A 16062-nucleotide genomic window follows, 5' to 3' on the forward strand; every position below is an offset into this window, starting at 1 on the left:
TTCGCCATGTTGCAACAACATAGGGGTCAGCCACATATATGCTCCTTCCCTGAAAAATACATGATATATACACACAGACATATGTTATATAAATACAAACGTACGTACGCACACTCCTGCATGAATCCATACACGCATACCCACATTCTGTAGGCTACATAGTTAAAACAATACCCTACACATGCCCCCCAAAAATACTTTTTTGTACCTTTGAATGAGCTACTTGTTGGACAAGTTAAAAATATGCATTTCATATCTGCAAAAAAAAAAAAAGTTACATTTTACTTAATTGTACAAGTGACACTATCTTCTTTAAAGAAACTAAATCCTCAAAATTCACAGTTGATTCCATTTCATTGTTCAAGCCAAGGGTCCAAAAGTCAGCACGTGTCAGGCAAGCTTTGACAATCAACACCATTTCTGGCCTCTTAATATTCAAGATTAACATAAGCTGATTGAGAATGCTGATTGGTTAACAAAACCAAGAGTAAATAATTATGTCCAATTGTTAACTAATATAAGGAATAATAAGCCTATCCAGATTTCCAGTGAGCACAACATTTGTCTCAGACATAGAAACATACCAGCCGTTCCTGGGCAGGATGAGTTTGAACCGTCCATGAAGCTCGGCATGGTCTTATGTTGTCACCATTGGTCCTGTCTGCACAGTGGGTTTCACAGTGTTCGTTGTCTATTAAAAAGTGTTCAGCACAGTCCAAAAATTAGAGTACAGTACTACTTATGCTACTTACTTCCATTTGGATCTGTGTGACATCCCTGTATCTGTAGGGGAAGAAGGGAAGGGGAATTTGGGGGTCGTGATTCAGTTTCTTCCCATTGGGGTGGTGATCTTGGAGCTAGTGGGGGTGGGGGGGGGGGGAGAAAAAAAATGAAAAAAGATATAGCTAAGCAGAGTAACAATATCAAGAAAAAATACAACTTAATCCTATTTGGATCATAAAACAACATTCAAACTACAAAGGACCAGAAAAAAACAAATGAAGGCAAAACAACAATACCATACAACAACAAAAACAGCAAGCTGCAAATTGCAGGCATGTACATAATGAAAAATAAGAATGCAATATAATGAAAACTACACAGAGGAGACTGTTCATTGTGGAAAAAAAAATGTAAAACGCATAAGCAGCATTACCCAATTCGCTGCTTAATGTATCAGTACGTATTAAACAATATAAGTAGAGCAAAGTCACATGCAGTTAATAAAGGAAGACATTATTTCATTTACATTAAGAATACTATATAAGTACGGTCTTTTGAACTTATTTTCAGGATAAACACTTCATGTTTTCCCCGCAAGTGTTGTTTAGCTATTTAACATTTTTAAACATGCATACGTTTTTAAAAACTTTTTTTCAGTAAGGCCACTTACCGTGTTTTCTACGCGAGCGGTGAAATGACATTCCTTGTTTACGTCGCAAGGGTTGACGACATTTCCGGTCTGAGGACACTGAGAGCTGCGGTATTGCATCCTTTCCTGTCTGCGGGATGGGTACTGAGACGAGCAGCGCAGGGTATAGACCCTACCCACCGACGTCACAAAACCACGTGCTCGCTGTATGGTTCCGCCCACTTGTCCGTCATTTTGTCTCTGTATTAGCATTGGTTTCAATTGATCGAGGAATTTAAAATGCATTTCATGGAAGACCCGGTGCTTTCTGATGCCGTAAACTCACTGGATGTGTTGCATAAAAGGCGTTATGTGGAAAAGCTTCGTTCTATACAGTCGCCAGATCCATATTTGATGCCCAAATCGATGTTTTTCGACCCACTGTCTTCGCCCTGTCTGCCTGACATCTGCTACGCTGATATTTACAATTATCTTGTCCACACAAAATCAGCCTATTCTCACGAAAATTTGAAAAACTTCAAGAGCTTGGAGGCTTATAAATACTTCGTTGCTGGTTGGGTGAAACAGGTCCTCGTCCACGAAAATTCGGCAGGAATGTATCTTGTGCTTGGAAAGGTGAGTTACGAAATTTTCAATTCAAAATCTTTTGTTATTGCTAACATCCACTGTCAAGTCTAATGTATTTCATGTCGTTTGTCAATGGAGTTAAGGCTTTTAATTACCTTGGTCTTTCCAAGGGAAAGAACAAGGTTATGTTGTTGTACAACTTTATCGTACTTATTTTTATTATTTTTAATTTTATTATTACCTTGGTCTTTCCAAGGGAAAGAACAAGGTTATGTTGTTGTACAACTTTATTGTACTTCTTTATTTTTACCTTGGTCTTTCCAAGGGAAAGAACAAGGTATTGTTATTGTGCAACTTTATTATTATAATTACCTTGGTCTTTCTGAAAGAAAGAACAAGGTATTGTTATTGTGCAACTTTATTACCTTGGTCTTTCTGAAAGAAAGAACAAGGTATTGTTATTGTGCAACTTTATTACCTTGGTCTTTCTGAAAGAAAGAACAAGGTATTGTTATTGTGCAACTTTATTGTACTTATTATTTATTCATCTTATTCTCCGCGTTTTTTTGAGCCAACGCACAGCCCAAACCGTAGCACCGATCGGCACAGTTCAAGTATCGGCACGACCGGAATTTTCGCGTGACGATGGGAATTTTTCAAACCGCCACGAAAAATTTTCCGTTCGCCCGTAAACGGCAATTTTCCGAAAAATAAAAAAAGTTTCAAAATGTATCTAGTCCTACAATTTTTGACCAAATCACATAATTTGGGCATCAAAAATTCCGGGACGGTGAGGGGCATAAAAGTTGTATACAGAATTTGGCAAAAATTTACGGTTCCCCGGAAATTTGCCAAAAACTTTCCTATTCATTTTGAATGGAAAAAAACCGCGCGCTTCACAGCCCGAACCGTTAGACCGATCGGCACCGTTCAAGTATCGGCACGACCGGAATTTTCGCGTGACACAGGAAACTTTACAAATGGCCCCGAAAATTTTTCCGTTCGTCCGTAAACGGCAATTTTCCGTGAAAAAAAAAAAAGTTTCAAAATGTATCTAGTCCTACAATTTTTGACCAAATCACATAATTTGGGCATCAAAAATTCCGGGACGGTGAGGGGCATAAAAGTTGTATACAGAATTTGGAAAAAAATTACGCTTCCTCGGAAATTTGCCAAAAACTATCCCATTCATTTCGAATGGGAAAAGTCCCATTCACTTCCAGTGGGATTTCCAATGGAATTTACATTGCATTGATGCCATTGACGGCCATGCATGTCGAATCTACTGATGCCAATGTACTTGGATTCAATTGATTATATGGATGTCGATGCCATTGACTGCCATGGACGTCCAAAATTTTTCCCATTCATTTTCAATGGGGAAAAAACAAAATTACCCCAAATCAACAGAAAATGACCAGATATCAATAGGACGTGTCCCCCAAACTTCCCCAATTCCATTGACGCTTATGAAGGGTGCCGCCATTGACTTACATGGACGTCCAAAATTTTTCCCATTCATTTTCAATGGGGAAAAAACTAAATTTCTCCAAATCAACAGAAAATGACCAGATATCAATAGGACGTATATCCCAAACGTCCCCAATTCCATTGACGCTTATGGGGGGTGCTGCCATTGACGTCCATGGACGTCCAAAATTTTACCCATTCATTTTCAATGGGAATTTTTTTTTTTTCCCCAAATCAACAGAAAATGACTACATATCAATAGGACCTGTCCCCCAAATGTCCCCGATTGCATTGCTGCTTTTGGAGGGTGATGCCATTGACGTCCAGGGACGTCCAAACTTCCCATTCATTTCCAATGGCATTTCTTCATGTTTGTTCATTCTTTTGATGCCAATGTACTTGGATTCCATTGACGCTTATGTAAGTTGATACCATTGACGTCCATGGACGTCCAAAATTTTTCCCATTCATTTTCAATGGGAAATTTTTTTTTTTCCCCAAATCAACAGAAAATGACTAGATATCATTAGGACGTGTCCCCCAAATGTCCCCGATTGCATTGCCGCTTATGGGGGGTGATGCCATTGACGTTCATGGACGTCCAAACTTCCCATTCATTTCCAATGGCATTTCTTCATGTTTGTTCATTCTATTGATGCCAATGTACTTGGATTCCATTGACGCTTATGTAAGTTGATACCATTGACGTCCATGGACGTCCAAAAATTTTCCCATTCATTTTCAATGGGATTTTTTTTTTTTTCCCAAAATCAACAGAAAATGACTAGATATCATTAGGACGTGTCCCCCAAACTTCCCCGATTCCATTAACAATTATGAAAGGTGCCGCCATTGACGTCCATGGACGTCCAATTCTCCCATTCATTTCTAACGGCTTTTACTTTGTTTTTTGCCAATGACTGGCATTATGATCCATTCTATTGATAGACCTGAGTGGGGCTAAGATCTGTATCTCCACAGAGGAAAGACCAAGGTGTGTAATTTCTCCCGAAATTGCAGTTTCTAGTTATTATTATTATTATTATTATTCAATAATTCTCCGCGTTTTTTTGAGCCAACGCACAGCCCAAACCGTAGCACCGATCGGCACCGTTGAAGTATCGGCACGACCAGATTTTTCGCGTGACGATGGGAATTTTTCAAACCGCCACGAAAAATTTTCCGTTCGCCCGTAAACGGCAATTTTCCGAAAAATAAAAAAAGTTTCAAAATGTATCTAGTCCTACAATTTTTGACCAAATCACATAATTTGGGTATCAAAAATTCCGGGACGGTGAGGGGCATAAAAGTTGTATACAGAATTTGGCAAAAATTTACGGTTCCCCGGAAATTTGCCAAAAACTTTCCTATTCATTTTGAATGGAAAAAAAACGCGCGCTTCACAGCCCGAACCGTTAGACCGATCGGCACCGTTCAAGTATCGGCACGACCGGAATTTTCGCGTGACACAGGAAACTTTACAAATGGCCCCGAAAATTTTTCCATTCGTCCGTAAACGGCAATTTTCCGTGAAAAAAAAAAAAGTTTCAAAATGTATCTAGTCCTACAATTTTTGACCAAATCACATAATTTGGGCATCAAAAATTCCGGGACGGTGAGGGGCATAAAAGTTGTATACAGAATTTGGAAAAAAATTACGCTTCCTCGGAAATTTGCCAAAAACTATCCCATTCATTTCACATGGGAAAAGTTCCATTCACTTCCAATGGGATTTCCAATGGAATTTACATTGCATTGATGCCATTGACGGCCATGCATGTCAAATCTACTGATGCCAATGTACTTGGATTCAATTGATTATATGGATGTCGATGCCATTGACTGCCATGGACGTCCAAAATTTTTCCCATTCATTTTCAATGGGGAAAAAACAAAATTACCCCAAATCAACAGAAAATGACCAGATATCAATAGGACGTGTCCCCCAAACTTCCCCAATTCCATTGACGCTTATGAAGAGTGCCGCCATTGACTTACATGGACGTCCAAAATTTTTCCCATTCATTTTCAATGGGGAAAAAACTACATTTCTCCAAATCAACAGAAAATGACCAGATATCAATAGGACGTATACCCCAAACGTCCCCAACTCCATTGACGCTTATGGGGGTGCTGCCATTGACGTCCATGGACGTCCAAAATTTTTCCCATTCATTTTCAATGGGAATTTTTTTTTTTTCCCCAAATCAACAGAAAATGACTAGATATCAATAGGACGTGTCCCCCAAATGTCCCCGATTGCATTGCCGCTTATGGAGGGTGATGCCATTGACGTCCATGGACGTCCAAACTTCCCATTAATTTCCAATGGCATTTCTTCATGTTTGTTCATTCTATTGATGCCAATGTACTTGGATTCCATTGACGCTTATGTAAGTTGATACCATTGACGTCCATGGACGTCCAAAATTTTTCCCATTCATTTTCAATGGGAATTTTTTTTTTTTCCACAAATCAACAGAAAATGACTAGATATCAATAGGACGTGTCCCCCAAATGTCTCCGATTGCATTAACAATTATGAAGGGTGCCGCCATTGACGTCCATGGACGTCCAATTCTCCAGTTCATTTTTTCTAATGGCTTTTTGTTTTGTGCCAATGACTGGCATTATCATCCATTCTATTGATAGACCTGAGTGGGGCTAAGATCTGTATCTCCACAGAGGAAAGACCAAGGTGTGTAATTTCTCCCGAAATTGCAGTTTCTAGTGTTATTCTACAACTTTATTATTATTATTATGCAATGGTTTCTCCGCGTTTTTTCGGCGCGCCGCGCAGCCCGAACCATACCACCGATCGGCACCGTTCAAGTATCGACACGACCGGAATTTTCGCGCGACGATGGGAATTTTTCAAACGACCCCGAAAATTTTTTCGTTCGCCCGTAAACGGCGATTTTCCGATTTTTTACAACTTTTTCAAAACGCTACTTGTCCTACAATTTTTGACCAAATCACATAATTTGGACATCAAAAATTCCGGGACGGTGGGGGGCATAAAGATTGTATACAGAATTTGGAAAAAATTTACGGTTCCCCAGAAATTTGACAAAAACTTGCCCATTCATTTTTAATGAGAAAAATAAAATTTCAAAATGTATCTAGTCCTACAAATTTTCACCAAATCACACAATTTGGGCATCAAAAAATCCAGGATGGGGAGGGGAATAAAGGTTATTAACACAATTTGGAAAAAATATACGGTTCCCCGGAAATTTGCCAAAAACCTGCCCATTCATTTTTAATGGGAAAAAAAGACAACTTTCAAACTGTTACTAGTCCGTCAATTTTTGACGAAAACACACAAGATGGGCGTCAAAAATTCCGGGATGGTGAGGGGCATAAAAAATACCGAGAAATTTTTTTTGATAAAATGTACGGTTTCCCGGCAAATTGCCAAAAACTGGCCCATTCATTTTTAATGGGAAACAAAGAAAAGTTTCAAATTGTATCTTGTCCTTCAATTTTTGACCAAATCACACAATTTGGGCATCAAAAATTCAGTGATGGTGAGGGGCATAAAAGTTGTATACAGCATTTGTAACAAATTTACGGTTTCCCAGAAACTTGCCAAAAACTTTCCCATTCATTTCTAATGAGAACATTTCCCATTCACTTCCAATGGGATTTCCAATTGAATTTTTTTTTTTTTTTTTACATTGCAGTGATGCCATTGACGGCCATGCATGTCGAATCTATTGATGCCAATGTACTTGGATTCAATTGACTATATGGATGTCGATGCCATTGACGGCCATGGACGTCCAAAATTTTTCCCATTCATTTTAAATGGGGAAAAAACTACATTTCCCCAAATCAACAGAAAATGACCAGATATCAAGAGGACGTGTCCCCCAAACATCCCCAACTCCATTGAGGCTTATAGGGGGTGCTGCCATTGACGTCCATGGACGTCCAAAATTTTTCCCATTCATTTTCAATGGGGAAAAAACTACATTTCCCCAAATCAACAGAAAATGACCAGATATTAATAGGACGTATACCCCAAACGTCCCCAACCCTATTGACGCTTATGGGGGGTGCTGCCATTGACGTCCATGGACGTCCAAACTTCCCATTCAATTCCAATGGCATTTCTTCATGTTTGTTCATTCTATTGATGCCAATGTACTTGGATTCCATTGACGCTTATGTAAGTTGATACCATTGACGTCCATGGACGTCCAAAATTTTTCCCATTCATTTTCAATGGGAATTTTTTTTTTTTCCCCAAATCAACAGAAAATGACTAGATATCAATAGGACGTGTCGCCCAAATGTCCCCGATTGCATTGCCTCTTATGGAGGGTGATGCCATTGACGGCCATGGACGTCCAAATTTCCCATTCATTTCTAATGGCTTTTAATCATGTTTTTTCATTCTATTGATGCCAATGTACTTGGATTCCATTGACGCCTATGTAAGTTGATACCATTGACGTCCATGGACGTCCAAAATTTTTCCCATTCATTTTCAATGGGAAATTTTTTTTTTCCCCAGATCAACAGAAAATGACTAGATATCATTAGGACATGTCCCCCAAATGTCCCCGATTGCATTGCCGCTTATGGAGGGTGATGCCATTGATGTCCATGGACGTCCAAACTTCCCATTCATTTCCAATGGCATTTCTTCATGTTTGTTCATTCTATTGATGCCAATGAACTTGGATTCCATTGACGCTTATGTAAGTTGATACCATTGACGTCCATGGACGTCCAAAATTTTTCCCATTCATTTTCAATGGGAATTTTTTTTTTTCTTCCCCAAATCAACAGAAAATGACTAGATATCAATAGGACGTTTCCCCCAAATGTGCCCGATTGCATTGCTGCTTATGGAGGGTGATGCCATTGACGTCCACGGACGTCCAAACTTCCCATTAATTTCCAATGGCATTTCTTCATGTTTGTTCATTCTATTGATGCCAATGTACTTGGATTCCATTGACGCTTATGTAAGTTGACACCACTGACGTCCATGGACGTCCAAAATTTTTCCCATTCATTTTCAATGGGAAATTTTTTTTTTTTTCCAAATCAACAAAAAATGACTCGATATCATTAGGACGTGTCCCCCAAATGTCCCCGATTGCTTTGCCGCTTATGGAGGGTGATGCCATTGACGTCCATGGACGTCCAAACTTCCCATTCATTTCTAATGGCATTTCTTCATGTTTGTTCATTCTATTGATGCCAATGTACTTGGATTCTATTGACGCTTATGTAAGTTGATACCATTGACGTGCATGGACGTCCAAAATTTTTCCAATTCATTTTCAATGGTAAATTTTTTTTTCCCCCAAATCAACAGAAAATGACTAGATATCATTAGGACGTGTCCCCCAAACTTCCCCGATTCCATTAACAATTATGGAAGGTGCCGCCATTGACGTCCATGGACGTCCAATTCTCCCATTGATTTCTAATGGCTTTTACTTTGTTTTGTGCCAATGACTGGCATTATGATCCATTCTATTGATAGACCTGAGTGGGGCTAAGATCTGTATCTCCACAGAGGAAAGACCAAGGTGTGTAATTTCTCCCGAAATTGCAGTTTCTAGTTGTACTTATTATTTATTCATCTTATTCTCCGCGTTTTTTTGAGCCAACGCACAGCCCAAACCGTAGCACCGATCGGCACAGTTCAAGTATCGGCACGACCGGAATTTTCGCGTGACGATGGGAATTTTTCAAACCGCCACGAAAAATTTTCCGTTCGCCCGTAAACGGCAATTTTCCGAAAAATAAAAAAAGTTTCAAAATGTATCTAGTCCTACAATTTTTGACCAAATCACATAATTTGGCCATCAAAAATTCCGGGACGGTGAGGGGCATAAAAGTTGTATACAGAATTTGGCAAAAATTTACGGTTCCCCGGAAATTTGCCAAAAACTTTCCTATTCATTTTGAATGGAAAAAAAACGCGCGCTTCACAGCCCGAACCGTTAGACCGATCGGCACCGTTCAAGTATCGGCACGACCGGAATTTTCGCGTGACACAGGAAACTTTACAAATGGCCCCGCAAATTTTTCCGTTCGTCCGTAAACGGCAATTTTCCGTGAAAAAAAAAAAAGTTTCAAAATGTATCTAGTCCTACAATTTTTGACCAAATCAAATAATTTGGGCATCAAAAATTCCGGGACGGTGAGGGGCATAAAAGTTGTATACAGAATTTGGAAAAAAATTACGCTTCCTCGGAAATTTGCCAAAAACTATCCCATTCATTTCGAATGGGAAAAGTCCCATTCACTTCCAATGGGATTTCCAATGGAATTTACATTGCATTGATGCCATTGACGGCCATGCATGTCGAATCTACTGATGCCAATGTACTTGGATTCAATTGACTATATAGATGTCGATGCCATTGACTGCCATGGACGTCCAAAATTTTTCCCATTCATTTTCAATGGGGAAAAAACAAAATTACCCCAAATCAACAGAAAATGACCAGATATCAATAGGACGTGTCCCCCAAACTTCCCCAATTCCATTGACGCTTATGAAGGGTGCCGCCATTGACTTCCATGGACGTCCAAAATTTTTCCCATTCATTTTCAATGGGGAAAAAACTAAATTTCTCCAAATCAACAGAAAATGACCAGATATCAATAGGACGTATATCCCAAACGTCCCCAATTATATTGACGCTTATGGGGGGTGCTGCCATTGACGTCCATGGACGTCCAAAATTTTACCCATTCATTTTCAATGGGAATTTTTTTTTTTTCCCCAAATCAACAGAAAATGACTAGATATCAATAGGACCTGTCCCCCAAATGTCCCCGATTGCATTGCTGCTTATGGAGGGTGATGCCATTGACGTCCAGGGACGTCCAAACTTCCCATTCATTACCAATGGCATTTCTTCATGTTTGTTCATTCTTTTGATGCTAATGTACTTGGATTCCATTGACGCTTATGTAAGTTGATACCATTGACGTCCATGGACGTCCAAAATTTTACCCATTCATTTTCAATGGGATTTTTTTTTTTTTCCCCAAATCAACAGAAAATGACTAGATATCAATAGGACCTGTCCCCCAAATGACCCCGATTGCATTGCTGCTTATGGAGGGGGATGCCATTGACGTCCAGGGACGTCCAAACTTCCCATTCATTTCCAATGGCATTTCTTCATGTTTGTTCATTCTTTTGATGCCAATGTACTTGGATTCCATTGACGCTTATGTAAGTTGATACCATTGACGTCCATGGACGTCCAAAATTTTTCCCATTCATTTTCAATGGGAATTTTTTTTTTTTCCCAAATCAACAGAAAATGACTAGATATCATTAGGACGTGTCCCCCAAATGTCCCCGATTGCATTGCCGCTTATGGGGGGTGATGCCATTGACGTCCATGGACGTCCAAACTTCCCATTCATTTCCAAAGGCATTTCTTCATGTTTGTTCATTCTATTGATGCCAATGTACTTGGATTCCATTGACGCTTATGTAAGTTGATACCATTGACGTCCATGGACGTCCAAAATTTTTCCCATTCATTTTCAATGGGAATTTTTTTTTTTTTTCCCAAATCAACAGAAAATGACTAGATATCATTAGGACGTGTCCCCCAAACTTCCCCGATTCCATTAACAATTATGAAAGGTGCCGCCATTGACGTCCATGGACGTCCAATTCTCCCATTCATTTCTAACGGCTTTTACTTTGTTTTTTGCCAATGACTGGCATTATGATCCATTCTATTGATAGACCTAAGTGGGGCTAAGATCTGTATCTCCACAGAGGAAAGACCAAGGTGTGTAATTTCTCCCGAAATTGCAGTTTCTAGTTATTATTATTATTATTATTATTATTATTATTCAATAATTCTCCGCGTTTTTTTGAGCCAACGCACAGCCCAAACCGTAGCACCGATCGGCACCGTTGAAGTATCGGCACGACCGGATTTTTCGCGTGACGATGGGAATTTTTCAAACCGCCACGAAAAATTTTCCGTTCGCCCGTAAACGGCAATTTTCCGAAAAATAAAAAAAGTTTCAAAATGTATCTAGTCCTACAATTTTTGACCAAATCACATAATTTGGGCATCAAAAATTCCGGGACGGTGAGGGGCATAAAAGTTGTATACAGAATTTGGCAAAAATTTACGGTTCCCCGGAAATTTGCCAAAAACTTTCCTATTCATTTTGAATGGAAAAAAAACGCGCGCTTCACAGCCCGAACCGTTAGACCGATCGGCACCGTTCAAGTATCGGCACGACCGGAATTTTCGCGTGACACAGGAAACTTTACAAATGGCCCCGAAAATTTTTCCGTTCGTCCGTAAACGGCAATTTTCCGTGAAAAAAAAAAAAGTTTCAAAATGTATCTAGTCCTACAATTTTTGACCAAATCACATAATTTGGGCATCAAAAATTCCGGGACGGTGAGGGGCATAAAAGTTGTATACAGAATTTGGAAAAAAATTACGCTTCCTCGGAAATTTGCCAAAAACTATCCCATTCATTTCGAATGGGAAAAGTCCCATTCACTTCCAATGGGATTTCCAATGGAATTTACATTGCATTGATGCCATTGACGGCCATGCATGTCGAATCTACTGATGCCAATGTACTTGGATTCAATTGATTATATGGATGTCGATGCCATTGACTGCCATGGACGTCCAAAATTTTTCCAATTCATTTTCAATGGGGAAAAAACAAAATTACCCCAAATCAACAGAAAATGACCAGATATCAATAGGACGTGTCCCCCAAACTTCCCCAATTCCATTGACGCTTATGAAGGGTGCCGCCATTGACTTACATGGACGTCCAAAATTTTTCCCATTCATTTTCAATGGGGAAAAAACTACATTTCTCCAAATCAACAGAAAATGACCAGATATCAATAGGACGTATACCCCAAACGTCCCCAACTCCATTGACGCTTATGGGGGGTGCTGCCATTGACGTCCATGGACGTCCAAAATTTTACCCATTCATTTTCAATGGGAAATTTTTTTTTTTCCCCAAATCAACAGAAAATGACTAGATATCAATAGGACGTGTCCCCCAAATGTCCCCAATCGCATTGCTGCTTATGGAGGGTGATGCCATTGACGTCCAGGGACGTCCAAACTTCCCATTTATTCCAATGGCATTTCTTCATGTTTGTTCATTCTATTGATGCCAATGTACTTAGATTCCATTGACGCTTATGTAAGTTGATACCATTGACGTCCATAGACGTCCAAAATTTTTCCCATTCATTTTCAATGGCAAATTTTTTTTTTTCCCCAAATCAACAGAAAATGACTAGATATCATTAGGACGTGTCCCCCAAATGTCCCCGATTGCATTGCCGCTTATGGGGGGTGATGCCATTGACGTCCATGGACGTCCAAACTTCCCATTCATTTCCAAAGGCATTTCTTCATGTTTGTTCATTCTATTGATGCCAATGTACTTGGATTCCATTGACGCTTATGTAAGTTGATACCATTGACGTCCATGGACGTCCAAAATTTTTCCCATTCATTTTCAATGGGATTTTTTTTTTTTCCCCAAATCAACAGAAAATGACTAGATATCATTAGGACGTGTCCCCCAAATGTCCCCGATTGCATTGCCGCTTATGGAGGGTGATGCCATTGACGTTCATGGACGTCCAAACTTCCCATTCATTTCCAATGGCATTTCTTCATGTTTGTTCATTTTATTGATGCCAATGTACTTGGATTCCATTGACGCTTATTTAAGTTGATACCACTGACGTCCATGGACGTCCAAAAATTTTCCCATTCATTTTCAATGGGAATTTTTTTTTTTTTTCCCAAATCAACAGAAAATGACTAGATATCATTAGGACGTGTCCCCCAAACTTCCCCGATTCCATTAACAATTATGAAAGGTACCGCCATTGACGTCCATGGACGTCCAATTCTCCCATTCATTTCTAATGGCTTTTACTTTGTTTTGTGCCAATGACTGGCATTATGATCCATTCTATTGATAGACCTGAGTGGGGCTAAGATCTGTACCTCCACAGAGGAAAGACCAAGGTGTGTAATTTCTCCCGAAATTGCAGTTTCTAGTTTTTTATTATTATTATTCAATAATTGTTGACGTTTTTTTCGGCGCGCCGCACAGCCCGAACCGTACCACCGATCGGCACCGTTCAAGTATCGGCACGACCGGAATTTTCGCGCGACGATGGGAATTTTTCAAACCGCCACGAAAAATTTTCCGTTCGCCCGTAAACGGCAATTTTCCAAAAAATAAAAAATGTTTCAAAATGTATCTAGTCCTACAATTTTTGACCAAATCACATAATTTGGGCATCAAAAATTCCGGGACGGTGAGGGGCATAAAAGTTGTATACAGAATTTGGCAAAAATTTACGGTTCCCCGGAAATTTGCCAAAAACTTTCCTATTCATTTTGAATGGAAAAAAAACACGCGCTTCACAGCCCGAACCGTTAGACCGATCGGCACCGTTCAAGTATCGGCACGACCAGAATTTTCGCGTGACACAGGAAACTTTACAAATGGCCCCAAAAATTTTTCCATTCGTCCATAAACGGCAAATTTCCGTGAAAAAAAAAAAAGTTTCAAAATGTATCTAGTCCTACAATTTTTGACCAAATCACATAATTTGGGCATCAAAAATTCCAGGACGGTGAGGGGCATAAAAGTTGTATACAGAATTTAGAAAAAAATTACGCTTCCTCGGAAATTTGCCAAAAACTATCCCATTCATTTCGAATGGGAAAAGTTCCCATTCAATTCCAATGGGATTTCCAATGGAATTTACATTGCATTGATGCCATTGACGGCCATGCATGTCGAATCTACTGATGCCAATGTACTTGGATTCAACTGACTGTATGGATGTCGATGCCATTGACGGCCATGGACGTCCGAAATTTTTCCCATTCATTTTCAATGGGGAAAAAACAAATTTTCCCCAAATCAACAGAAAATGACCAGATATCAATAGGACGTGTCCCCCAAACTTCCCCAATTCCATTGACGCTTATGAAGGGTGCCGCCATTGACTTACATGGACGTGCAAAATTTTTCCCATTCATTTTCAATGGGGAAAAAACTAAATTTCTCCAAATCAACAGAAAATGACCAGATATCAATAGGACGTATACCCCAAACGTCCCCAACTCCATTGACGCTTATGGGGGGTGCTGCCATTGACGTCCATGGACGTCCAAAAATTTTCCCATTCATTTTCAATGGGAATTTTTTTTTTTTCCCCAAATCAACAGAAAATGACTAGATATCATTAGGACGTGTCCCCCAAATGTCCCCGATTGCATTGCCGCTTATGGAGGGTGATGCCATTGACGTTCATGGACGTCCAAACTTCCCATTAAATCCCAATGGCATTTCTTCATGTTTGTTCATTCTATTGATGCCAATGTACTTGGATACCATTGACGTCCATGGACGTCCAAAATTTTTCCCATTCATTTTCAATGGGAAATTTTTTTTTTCCCCCAAATCAACAGAAAATGACTAGATATCATTAGGACGTGTCCCCCAAATGTCCCCGATTGCATTGCCGCTTATGGGGGGTGATGCCATTGACGTCCATGGACGTCCAAACTTCCCATTCATTTCCAATGGCATTTCTTCATGTTTGTTCATTCTATTGATGCCAATGTACTTGGATTCCATTGACGCTTATGTAAGTTGATACCATTGACGTCCATGGACGTCCAAAAATTTTCCCATTCATTTTCAATGGGATTTTTTTTTTTTTCCCAAAATCAACAGAAAATGACTAGATATCATTAGGACGTGTCCCCCAAACTTCCCCGATTCCATTAACAATTATGAAAGGTGCCGCCATTGACGTCCATGGACGTCCAATTCTCCCATTCATTTCTAACGGCTTTTACTTTGTTTTTTGCCAATGACTGGCATTATGATCCATTCTATTGATAGACCTCAGTGGGGCTAAGATCTGTATCTCCACAGAGGAAAGACCAAGGTGTGTAATTTCTCCCGAAATTGCAGTTTCTAGTTATTATTCATCTTATTCTCCGCGTTTTTTCGGCGCGCCGCACAGCCCGAACCGCTGCACCGATCGGCACCGTTCGGATATCGAAACGTCCGGAATTTTTGCGCGACGATGGCTTTTTTAAAAAGGGCCCCGAAAAATTTTCCGTTTTCCCGCAAACGGCAATTTTCCAGATTTTTTTTTTTTTTTCAAAATGTATCTAGTCCTACAATTTTTGACCAAATCACATAATTTGGGTATCAAAAATTCCGGGACGGTGAGGGGCATAAAAGTTGTATACAGAATTTGGAAAAAATTTACGGTTCCCCGGAAATTTGCCAAAAACTCTCCCATTCATTTCTAATGGGAAAAGTTCCCATTCACTTACAATGGGATTTCAATGGAATTTACATTGCATTGATGCCATTGACGGCCATGCATGTCGAATCTATTGATGCCAATGTACTTGGATTCAATTGACTATATGGATGTCGATGCCATTGACGGCCATGGACGTCCAAAAATTTTCCCATTCATTTTCAATGGGGAAAAAACTACATTTCCCCAAATCAACAGAAAATGACCAGATATCAATAGGACGTGTCCCCCAAACGTCCCCAACTCCATTGACGCTTATGGGGAGTGCTGCCATTGACGT

This window comes from Corythoichthys intestinalis, unplaced genomic scaffold (genome assembly GCF_030265065.1).
Source record: "Corythoichthys intestinalis isolate RoL2023-P3 unplaced genomic scaffold, ASM3026506v1 HiC_scaffold_28, whole genome shotgun sequence".
NCBI lineage: Eukaryota > Metazoa > Chordata > Actinopteri > Syngnathiformes > Syngnathidae > Corythoichthys > Corythoichthys intestinalis.